This window comes from Caretta caretta, chromosome 1, assembly GCF_965140235.1.
Source record: "Caretta caretta isolate rCarCar2 chromosome 1, rCarCar1.hap1, whole genome shotgun sequence".
NCBI lineage: Eukaryota > Metazoa > Chordata > Testudines > Cheloniidae > Caretta > Caretta caretta.
Window position 1 is genome coordinate 250406379 of NC_134206.1, and position 9869 is coordinate 250416247.

The window sequence follows — 9869 nt, forward strand, 5'->3', positions numbered from 1 at the left end:
TTTACTTAGAGTCCTGCCATCCTTTGGTAGGGACCCTACGCAGGCCTCACTTTCCCAGTCACCCTTAGCCTCTGGGGTCTGGGTGTCAGTCTGGGTGTCGTATTGTCCTGTAAGTGTTGGTAGATGGTGGCTTTTGAGCCATTGTTCTGCTTCCTGCCTGTTTTTCCAACGGCCTGCTATTAAACTAAACCAACATTGATACAGTAAGTACCCCAATAACCAGGTCAACACTCCTACACTACTAGGGAGCAGCTCCACCTCCCCCATACAGAGGAATCCCTAAGTGGATGAAATAAAACCTTTTCCCATTTATAGGGAAAAACGAACAAGAACTGATTTTCATACCTAACGACGAATGTGTGAAGTTGGCACATCGTGTGTGTTTAGGTCAAGTTTCTTCTTACTGTAAGGGGACTGTTGCCCCCTTACTAACGTTCAGTGGGGGTGTTTTAGTTGCTAGCTCCCAGTACTAAAAAGGGGGAAGGGTCGATGGGGAATCAGGACCCTGAGACTGATAGTCCCCAGGAACAATGGGGAGAGGCCAATGCTCCAGGTCAGCCTGAATGACAGGGCGAGCAGGCTAATCAGGGAGTCAGGAGGCCAGGGAGGTCCCGTCCTCCGTGTGAGCTGGATTTGCCTGAGTCAGACAGAGTGGGGCCGAGCTGAGGAGAAAGCAGGGGCCCAAGCTGAGCTGGGGAGTGGAGCTGAGCCAGATCCAGAGGGACCAGAAAAGCAGCCCAGAGAGAACAGAACCTGTCCTGGGAGCAGAACTGCAGCCCCAAAGCCAGAGGCACAGCCCAGAGAGAGCAGACTTGCCCTGGGAGCAGAGCTGCAGCAACCAGAGCCAGAAGGGCCAGAAAAGCAGCCCAGGAAGCAGGTCAGTGCTGGGAGCAGAGTCACAGAAGCAGCCTGCAGAGCAGACCTGTCCTGGGAGCAGAGCTGCAGCAACCAGAGCCAGAGGGGTTAGAGAAGCAGCCCAGGGAGCTGGAGGCAGAGCAGCAGCAGTGCAGAGACAGAGTGGTGCAGCTGGGGCTGGAGCAGTCCGGGGCTGGGTGCGGTGAGCAGCTGGGGAGAGCGAGGGGGACCCTGGGCAGCAGGCCCAGCACAGAGACACCTCAGCCAAGGGGCTCTGCAGGCCAGGCTTGGATCATAACCCCGACAGGGCGGTGTCGACACTGGGAAGAAGGGTCCTACCACTTAGAGCCTGAGGGCGTGTGGCCACCACCAGAGCAAGTGTCCAACCCACAGCATCCCTGTAGCACAGCCAGGGCCGGAGAAGGCGGCCGGGGACTTACAAGGAGGAGACTGTGAACTGCCCGGACCTTCCAGAGACACTGTTTGTGATGTTCCCTGCCACAGAGCGGGTTGATGTGTTTCTGTTAACCTTTCCCATTTTCCCTTATTCTTTTTAAAATTAATTGTTGATTAAATAACTTGCATTTGCTTTAACTTGTATGTAATGGTCAGTGGGTCAGAGAAGTGCCCAGTGAAGAGAGAGTACTCCGGAGTGGGGACACCCTAGCCCCTGTCCTAGGTGACCACAGCAGGGTTGGGGGCCGAGCCCCCCAGGAATCCTGGGCCCAGCCTTGTTGGGGTTACGAGGACTCTGCCAGACAGGAGAGTGGAAGGGGAGTCCTCAAGGGCAGGAAGGCCACTGGGTAAAGGAAGTGGAAGCGAGGACTCGGATCCTTTCGCTAGCCCACTTCACCGGGGTAGTGCAGAAGTCAGGAAAGTTCCCCACAAGAGCGGGACTATTCCCCCGCTTACATAACGGAACATCATTTACAGATGATAAATTAGTTGCTAAATAAAGGAAACCCCCATTCCAATTCAATGGCTAACAGTTTGATAGTGCTCCAGAAATTCTCCTACAACGTATGAAGAGGTTCAGTCCTTACCTGCTGCATTAAAAAGGAAAATAGTTCAAGTAGCTGTTTTATACACTGGAAATTTTAAAATAGTGGAAGTCTCTGTGCCCTTTTGACACTAGAAATCCATGGGTACAAGGGTCTATCACCATCGATCTTCTGGCAGGATGGAGGCTTCTGTTTTGATGAAAAGCATCATTTATTAACAAATCACTTAATGTTCAATAGAAAATAAACACCAGTATTGGATGAATTCAGTGATTTCAATTCATGGCCACTTGCTTGTTTTAGAAAGTAAATTAGGCTATTCCTGGCAAGGACTGGAAGAAATTTCCCATCGAGTCAGAATTGCTAGAATTGACACCTGGCACCTAACTGTTGCTCTTGGTCTCGGTTCAGGAGAATCTTTTGCCAACAGCTCGCTTTTTGAAAATGAGGCTGCAACATCTTAGAGACACAAAGCTGGCGAGGTAATAACTTTTATTGGACCAAATTCTGTTGGTGAGAGAAAAGCTTTCAAGCTTACACAGAGCTCTTCCTCACAGGTTTCCCCACAGACCAGGACACACCAACTCAAAGCAGCACCAGACCCTGCCAGAACAACAGATGCAAAATCTACAGACATATCTCCACTGCTACAGTGACCCCACAACGCACCTTTCAAGATCCATGGGTCCTACACATGTGGTGTCCTTCATCCAGGACCCTAAATGCGATCGGTCTGTCTGACCTCTCAGTCCTCAGCTTCAAAGGGAGCCTGCACAACACTTTCAAAAGATGAGCCTCCTCAGCTAAGTTGCTGCTGTGAACACAGCCCAGGCCTGCACTATCACCAAATCAATACCATCTGATGGCCTTTCTACAGCCTATAAAATCAATTGGTGGTTTCAATGCAGATTTTAGCATACAGTGCCCAGATCACAAACATTTCCATAAAAGAAAAGGAGTACTTGTGGCACCTTAGAGACTAACCAATTTATTTGAGCATGAGCTTTCGTGAGCTACAGCTCACTTCATCAGATGTTTACCGTGGAAACTGCAGCAGACTTTATATACACACAGAGAATATGAAACAATACCTCCTCCCACCCCACTGTCCTGCTGGTAAAAGCTATTACCAGCAGGACAGTGGGGTGGGAGGAGGTATTGTTTCATATTCTCTGTGTGTATATAAAGTCTGCTGCAGTTTCCACGGTAAACATCTGATGAAGTGAGCTGTAGCTCACGAAAGCTCATGCTCAAATAAATTGGTTAGTCTCTAAGGTGCCACAAGTACTCCTTTTCTTTTTGCGAATACAGACTAACACGGCTGTTCCTCTGAAACCAAACATTTCCATGAGAGTTGCTCTCCTCTTTGCCAGTTTTAGCAGAGAAACCAACCCTGCAATGAGCATGGGGACTGAACTACTGCCAGAGTTCAGTTTGGAGTCGGTGGTGGTGTGAAATCCAGAGCAGTGAGGGGTTTGTCACTGCCTGCTCTGTAACCTTGCGTTCCTCACAATGCTTTACTGTTGTAGCTTCCAACCTGGGCTGCTCACAACCAGCCTTCAGGCATGCAGGTCACACCCTATGCGTCTGGTTCAGCACCTCTGACTCCAGCAGCCTGTCTTACAGCCCCACTCTGGCTTCCACCAGCTTTGGTTACAACCAGAATGGTGACTGCAGCACACTCCCCATGCTGAATTTTCCCCAAATCCTGTGCTCTGTAATGTCCAGCCATCTCTTTGACAGTTCAGAGAAATAATAAGGTTCATTTGCTCTCAGAGATGGCCCCTACCTGCTAATAGTGCAGGGGCACAATTTAAAGGTTCAGCTGCCCCTGGAACAGCTGAAGTCACGTCCCCCTCCACACAGGCAGGGCCCCCTTCCCCTCAGTCTCCCCTCTCAAAAAGCAGCGGCCCCTCCCTGCGGCTCTCAGCTGTTCCTCCTGCTTCTCCCTGCGGGGCGCAGCTTGCCAGTTCCCGTAGCTGCCATGCAGGAAAGTGTTCCAGCTGCACCAGGTGACTGAGCAGGCTGGCAAACCCTGGCAGAAATCTGGGGGTGAGGGGGTGCATGTGACCGACCCCCATGCACCGCTCATGCCTTGACTTGGTTTCTTCTTGAAAAGCCCCAAACACTCCAGCTTATTAACTGAATGGGGGGAAAGGAGGAGGTTAATAGATGCTTTCATTTTAACACTGCACTGAGTTGGTTTATAGTTAAAAAAAACCAAATTAATTAACAATAGGCCATAAGTGAAGTGAGGCCAAGTAAAGGGAATAATGTTGGAAAAAGTTACAAGGAAATAAATGTGAAAACGTGCATCTAAAACTTAATCTAGCAAGGTAAAGGTGTTGTTTGAGATGGTTTCTCTCACGTGCTTCCACAAAAGCACAAGAAGCTGGTCTCCCTTGTCTTCCTTGGTGAAAGATCTCTGCCTAAGCAGATTTCTCACCTATATTCAGGTCGCAGAGACTTCAATCCCCTCTCCCGCCCCGGTTGAAGAATCCATCTTTCTCCACTTGCAAAAGCTGTGTTCTCTTGTGTCTGTCTAGTGATGGATACCGAAGATGGCGTCTCTTCTTGGCTATGGCTTCTGTAGTTTAATGACTTTGTTTCAAGAAGCAGCAAGACTTCATGCTGTTCTTCCCTTCTTGTGGGCTTCCTGTCCCCTTGTATGTAAATAGGGCTTCCATGGTTTTGATTCAACCATGCTTAATTTACATAAGAGACAACTATCGCTGCCTTCTCTCTTGACTGGGAGGGAACCTGTTTTTCCCTGTTTGGCCATAGACTGTACAGCCTAATATTAATGAGTAGTCATAATTCCTTATGTAGTGTTAATGCATACAATTCATAATTATATTAATTACTAGCATCATTAGGTTTCAGAAAAGACTGCACTCTATACACTTATTATACAGTAAATTTTATACGATCAGTGGCTTCAATTGCTTATCACTTGAGAATCAACCCCCGGTCTTTATAGACCTGTAAACCTTTGCAGTGTAGTCTTTGGAAAGTAAAACCCAGACCAAGCTTCTCTCTCCTGCTGGATGTGGATGCCATGCTGTCAACGTCTCTATTTGTCAGCATGAGATTTGCCTCCACCCTTTGCTAGCTTGATGGGTTTATGTGCTTTGTAAATACATTCTCTACCTTTCAAAGTACTTTGCAGGTAATTCCCAGTTGGGGAAAACACATTCCATTGTCTAGGGCAGACCTGGCACACCTGGTTTCAACACACTTTAGTTATAATTCCAGCATATGTCCATAACTCTTAATACCCATTGTGTACACACATCATTGAAGAATATTAATGCTCAGTGAGCTATTAGTTTTTAAATAATACCTCACAAGTAGGATGACCAGTTGTCCCGATTTTATAGGGACAGTGTCGATATTTGGGGCTTTTTTTTCATATGGGCTCCTATTACCTCCCACCCTGTCCCGATTTTTCACACTTGCTATCCGGTCACCCTATTCACAAGGCTTAGTTTGTACAAAGATTATAGCAATAGTGCATAGGGTGTGAAGACGGGAGGCTCAGTGTCACAATTACCCTGCTAACACAGCAGATGGTTTTGTAAGTTAGGACTGTGGCACTGTGATGGGAGGTAATTGTGATGCTTTGGGCTTCAGTCAGCGCAGGACGGGTTGCATCACTACGTGCCCTGAAGCTCTGGGTGCCTTAAATGCTATGCTGCTGTGACTCTCAGCTCTGACACCAACAGCCAGCAGACAAGCATATGGGTCATACCATGGCTTTCACTGCCCAGTGACTTTCAGCAGAGTGACCTCCAATATCCCCCAGCCCCGAATTTCCCCAACATCATCAGCCCTGTAGTGTCCAGCCCTGTGTCCTGGAACACTCACAGAAGTTTGTTGCCCCTTTAAAGAGACAGTAAACAGCAGCTCGTTAACTAAACTGTGGTTGAACAAACACTCTTATTTCAATCACAGCACTGTGTTAGTTTATATTAAAAATAAAGGATGTTTATTAATCAAAAAGACATGGATTTAAGTGATATCAAGTAAAGGGATTAAAGATAGAAAGGGTTACACACAGACAAAAGCAAAAATATGCTCCTAAGATTAAAACCTGATTTAACAAACTGGAATCTGTCATTCTGAAAAGTTGTGTTTCTCAATTACTCTCTTTTTCAGCAATGGCTGAGCAGCCTTTCTGACCAGGATCCTGTATGGAGTCCAAAGTACTCAGTTTCTTTGTCTCTTCAGGTAAAAGGATCCCAAAATGGCTTTTTTCTCTCTCCTTATTTCTTCCCAAATTTCACTGACTGTGCTTCAAGAGGCAAGAAGGCTTGGGAGGGGTGGGGGGCAGAGGGGGCAGTCTCCACACCCTGTGGAGATTGTGGTCATCTTTTCCCACTTGCTGTCCTGATGGCTTTGTTCATCTTGCATGTAAATTTGCCTTCTTTGTCTCTGCCTGATGACCAGCAGATCAGACAAGCACATATACATTCCTTTTTCTAGGGCAGACTGGGCTTATACATTTCTTCCCAAACACATTTTAACTACATACTTCTAGCCCGTAACTCCTTGGACACACACCTACATACATCATGCAATGATTGTTTGGACCAGGGTGTTACCTGTTTGTATCTGATACCCTACATAACACCTTTTTAGATACAGATTATGACAACAGTATGTGAGGTGTAGTAGGTCAGGCATGACAAGAGTCGTTGGCACAGAACCACCATTGGGCTTCTGTATCACCATACTGTCTTTAGGGAAACTTGCTGGTGTTGATGGTTGTACCTGTTTCATGGATATACAGAGGGCTTCAGGCTTAGTACTGACAATTTTGCATTTCACTTGCAGGCCATGATATTTGGGGGGAAAAAAGAAAGTTAAGTGATTGTGATTGCAGTCTGAACACTCTGAGCCAAATGAGGGAGTGTTCGCTAAAGCCGAAGTTGACCCCAACTTTACTCTGGATAAGAACCACAATGAGAATTCTCAGGTTTCCCATGATTTATGGTATCCCTGGATTAGAATGCTCTCTTTCCTACCCTGTGATTCCCTTGGTAGGTACAGGAAGGGAATCTGCTCTGATGGGAGGGGTGCTGAGCAGACAGCAAGGGAAGGGAAGTAAAAGGATTCATAGCTGCTGGCCCAACAACTTTACAACCACCGGCTGCATCGTCTTCAGCCCCTCTCTTCCCTTCGTGGAGGTAAAATATTGGAGAGATCCAGACGATTGTGGAGAGGGCAGTGTTGGAAGGAATGGGGGATGCAGTGGGGAAAGATGGATGGTGCGGGCTTAAACCTCAAGGTAAAGGAATAAAAAATATACAGGGCACTGGATAAAGAGCTATAATAAAGGTAGGCTACATGCTGGAGGTCTTTACTTAGTCAAACCCCTAGTGAGCCGCATTGAGCCCAGCGAAAGGGGAACAAAAGTGAACTCAAAAGACAACACATTCCCCCAGGAGGGAAAAGCTGTAAGAGAGAACCGAAGGATGGAGTTAGACTGAAACAAGCAGAAACAAAGATTTTAAATGAGAGAAAACACAGTGAGGGAACTATTCATCCTAGGAAGAAAAAGAGACAAAACCAAGCCAACAGAACAAGTTCTAAAAAAATATTTTATGAATCCAGTTGTAGTAAGATGGGGGCCTGAAACATAAGTCCTTGTATCAGAGGCCTGGTATGAAACTTAAGACCTGAACTAAAATAATGGTCAAGACTTTGCTAACATAAAGCAAAGTTAAGCTGTGCGCAAGAGGCAGGCCCTGCTCACAGAATCTGGCAAGAAGAGGGCTGAAGCTGCAAAAACACACATACCTAAAAGGTACTGCGTACAAGTGATGTAAATACATGCCAGGACAGTATCAGAACACTCCAGCATGAGCACATTCCACAGAGATAACAAGGAAAAGGCTGACCCATCCTAAAGACGGGCAGGAGGGTAATATGATAGAGTTGTTTTGTTCGAACCAACATGTACAAGGTGAGAGGCAGCACCCTAACACGTAGAGGGGTTGTACCTCAATACATTGGGAGTGATGTGTAACCTGTTTGTATCTGTGTATAAAAGTGTCCCCCTGAGGAGTTGTCTTTGCCTGGCCCAGGGGGCTGTGGAGAGTCCCGCCACTGACTGAGACAGTCCATTGTCAGGGGGCACATATTCGTAGTATGTCCTGTAGAGTTTACGGGAAACTATTACTGAGCTTCATCTGACAATAAACCTGGCTGGCTGCCTTCGTACCTTATCGGAGTCTGTGGTCATTGGGGGTTCTCTTGGGGTCTGCTGTGTCGGTGTTCTGTGCAGAGCCAGGGCAGCACGCAGAGGGAACACACACATGCAGCCGACTGCTATCAACATTGAACAGAGCAGAGCACCACACCGTTGACATCTGATGACATTGGTGACCCTGACAGCTGATCTGGTGAGTAAGCAAGCTGTCCGCTGTAGGAATCGCGATCTAACATGACAGAAAAGCACGAGCTAGGGAACTCCCTTATCCCCGCCCTTCAAATCCCCACTGAGTTTGATAACTTGTGGACCCGCTGGGTTGCTAGCAAAAGAGGTCCATATGAATTTCAAAAATATAGCGGGGAAGAAACATGGAATGAAATTTGTAAGGCTAGGGCAGAAACTGTAGCCTTGAAATGTAAAATATTGCAAACTATAACCGTGGCTGTTAAATAGATTCATAGAATAGAATATCAGAGTTGGAAGGGACCTCCGGAGGTCATCTAGTCCAAGCCCCTGCTCAAAGCAGGACCAATCCCCAATTTTGCCCCAGAACCCCCTAAATGGCCCCCTCAAGGATTGAACTCACAACCTTGGATTTAGCAGGCCAATGCTCAAGCCACTGAGCTATCCCTCCCCCCTTAACTTAACTAATGGTTAAGACAACATGCCACAAAATTGGCGGGGCATGTAACAGAAACAAAGAAAGTGTTAAAAGAATCAAAAGATGCCACAAAGCCCTGGACTGCTCTCACTCTCCTTGCGGGGCGGCAAGCAGTCCACAGACAGCAAGCACAGGAACAGAATAAAACATTGAAAACAGCTGTAAGTACCTACAAAAAAGAGATGTGCCGTCCCCTGTCATAAATATTTGTGGTCAACAGCAGGCTTCAGGTAGCTACCCTGCACCTGAAGAACGGAGACAGAAATGGAAAAAGGTGGCCCAAGTAAAATTAAAAGATGAAATGGGGTCCACTGCATTGCAACCACCACCTTATAATAAAAGCCAGGTTCCAGTTAAACTTAAACTGAGACCTAGACTGGTGCCTGTCAGAACAGGAGAAGTAAGTGCACAGAAGGAAAGAGCAGCAAACAGTTTTTTCACTGAATTGGTAAATCAGATGAAGGAAAAAAATGGAACAATTCACAGAGCACATTAGGAGACAGGAGCTGTGACTCGATCACAGGGGAGTGAATAAAAAAGAATTTCAAAGTAAAAAACTGAAATGAAGCTGGTTAAAGCTGAGAATTGATGGAATTGCCCAAAAACAGTTACCTGCAGCAAAAAAGGGCACTCCCGCTATCCATTTGGCATGCACACAGAAGCAACATACACTGGGGGAACAAATTCAGGTTTTACAAGAGCATGTAACTACCCCCACTCTCCTCTCAGAGCCAGGATAAAACCCCAGGGTGGGGGTTCCCAACTGCTTTAACCGACTGAACCACACTCCTTGCTCAGAGCTAAACATGTAACCTTCTTTCTCAAATATTTTTACATACCAGTTAAGTTTTCCTTTATATCCTTTCTCAGTTTGCTAAACTTGCTGCTGCTGCCTGTACTTTAAGATTCCTTCTTGGCTCAGGTCTCACTACCTTCCTAGGTTGCTCTCCCCTCCTCTCCTCTTCTCTCCTCTCCTCACTTCTGCGCTCTCTCTCTCTCTCTCTCTCTGTTTTAAAAGTTAAAAGTGATAGTTTTTACAGAAACCTCCAAAAGATAAAGCAATTGAAAACAGAACAAAACAACAAACAAACACAGAGAAAATAAGGTAAAAACTTTACATTAAGTAAATCCAGTA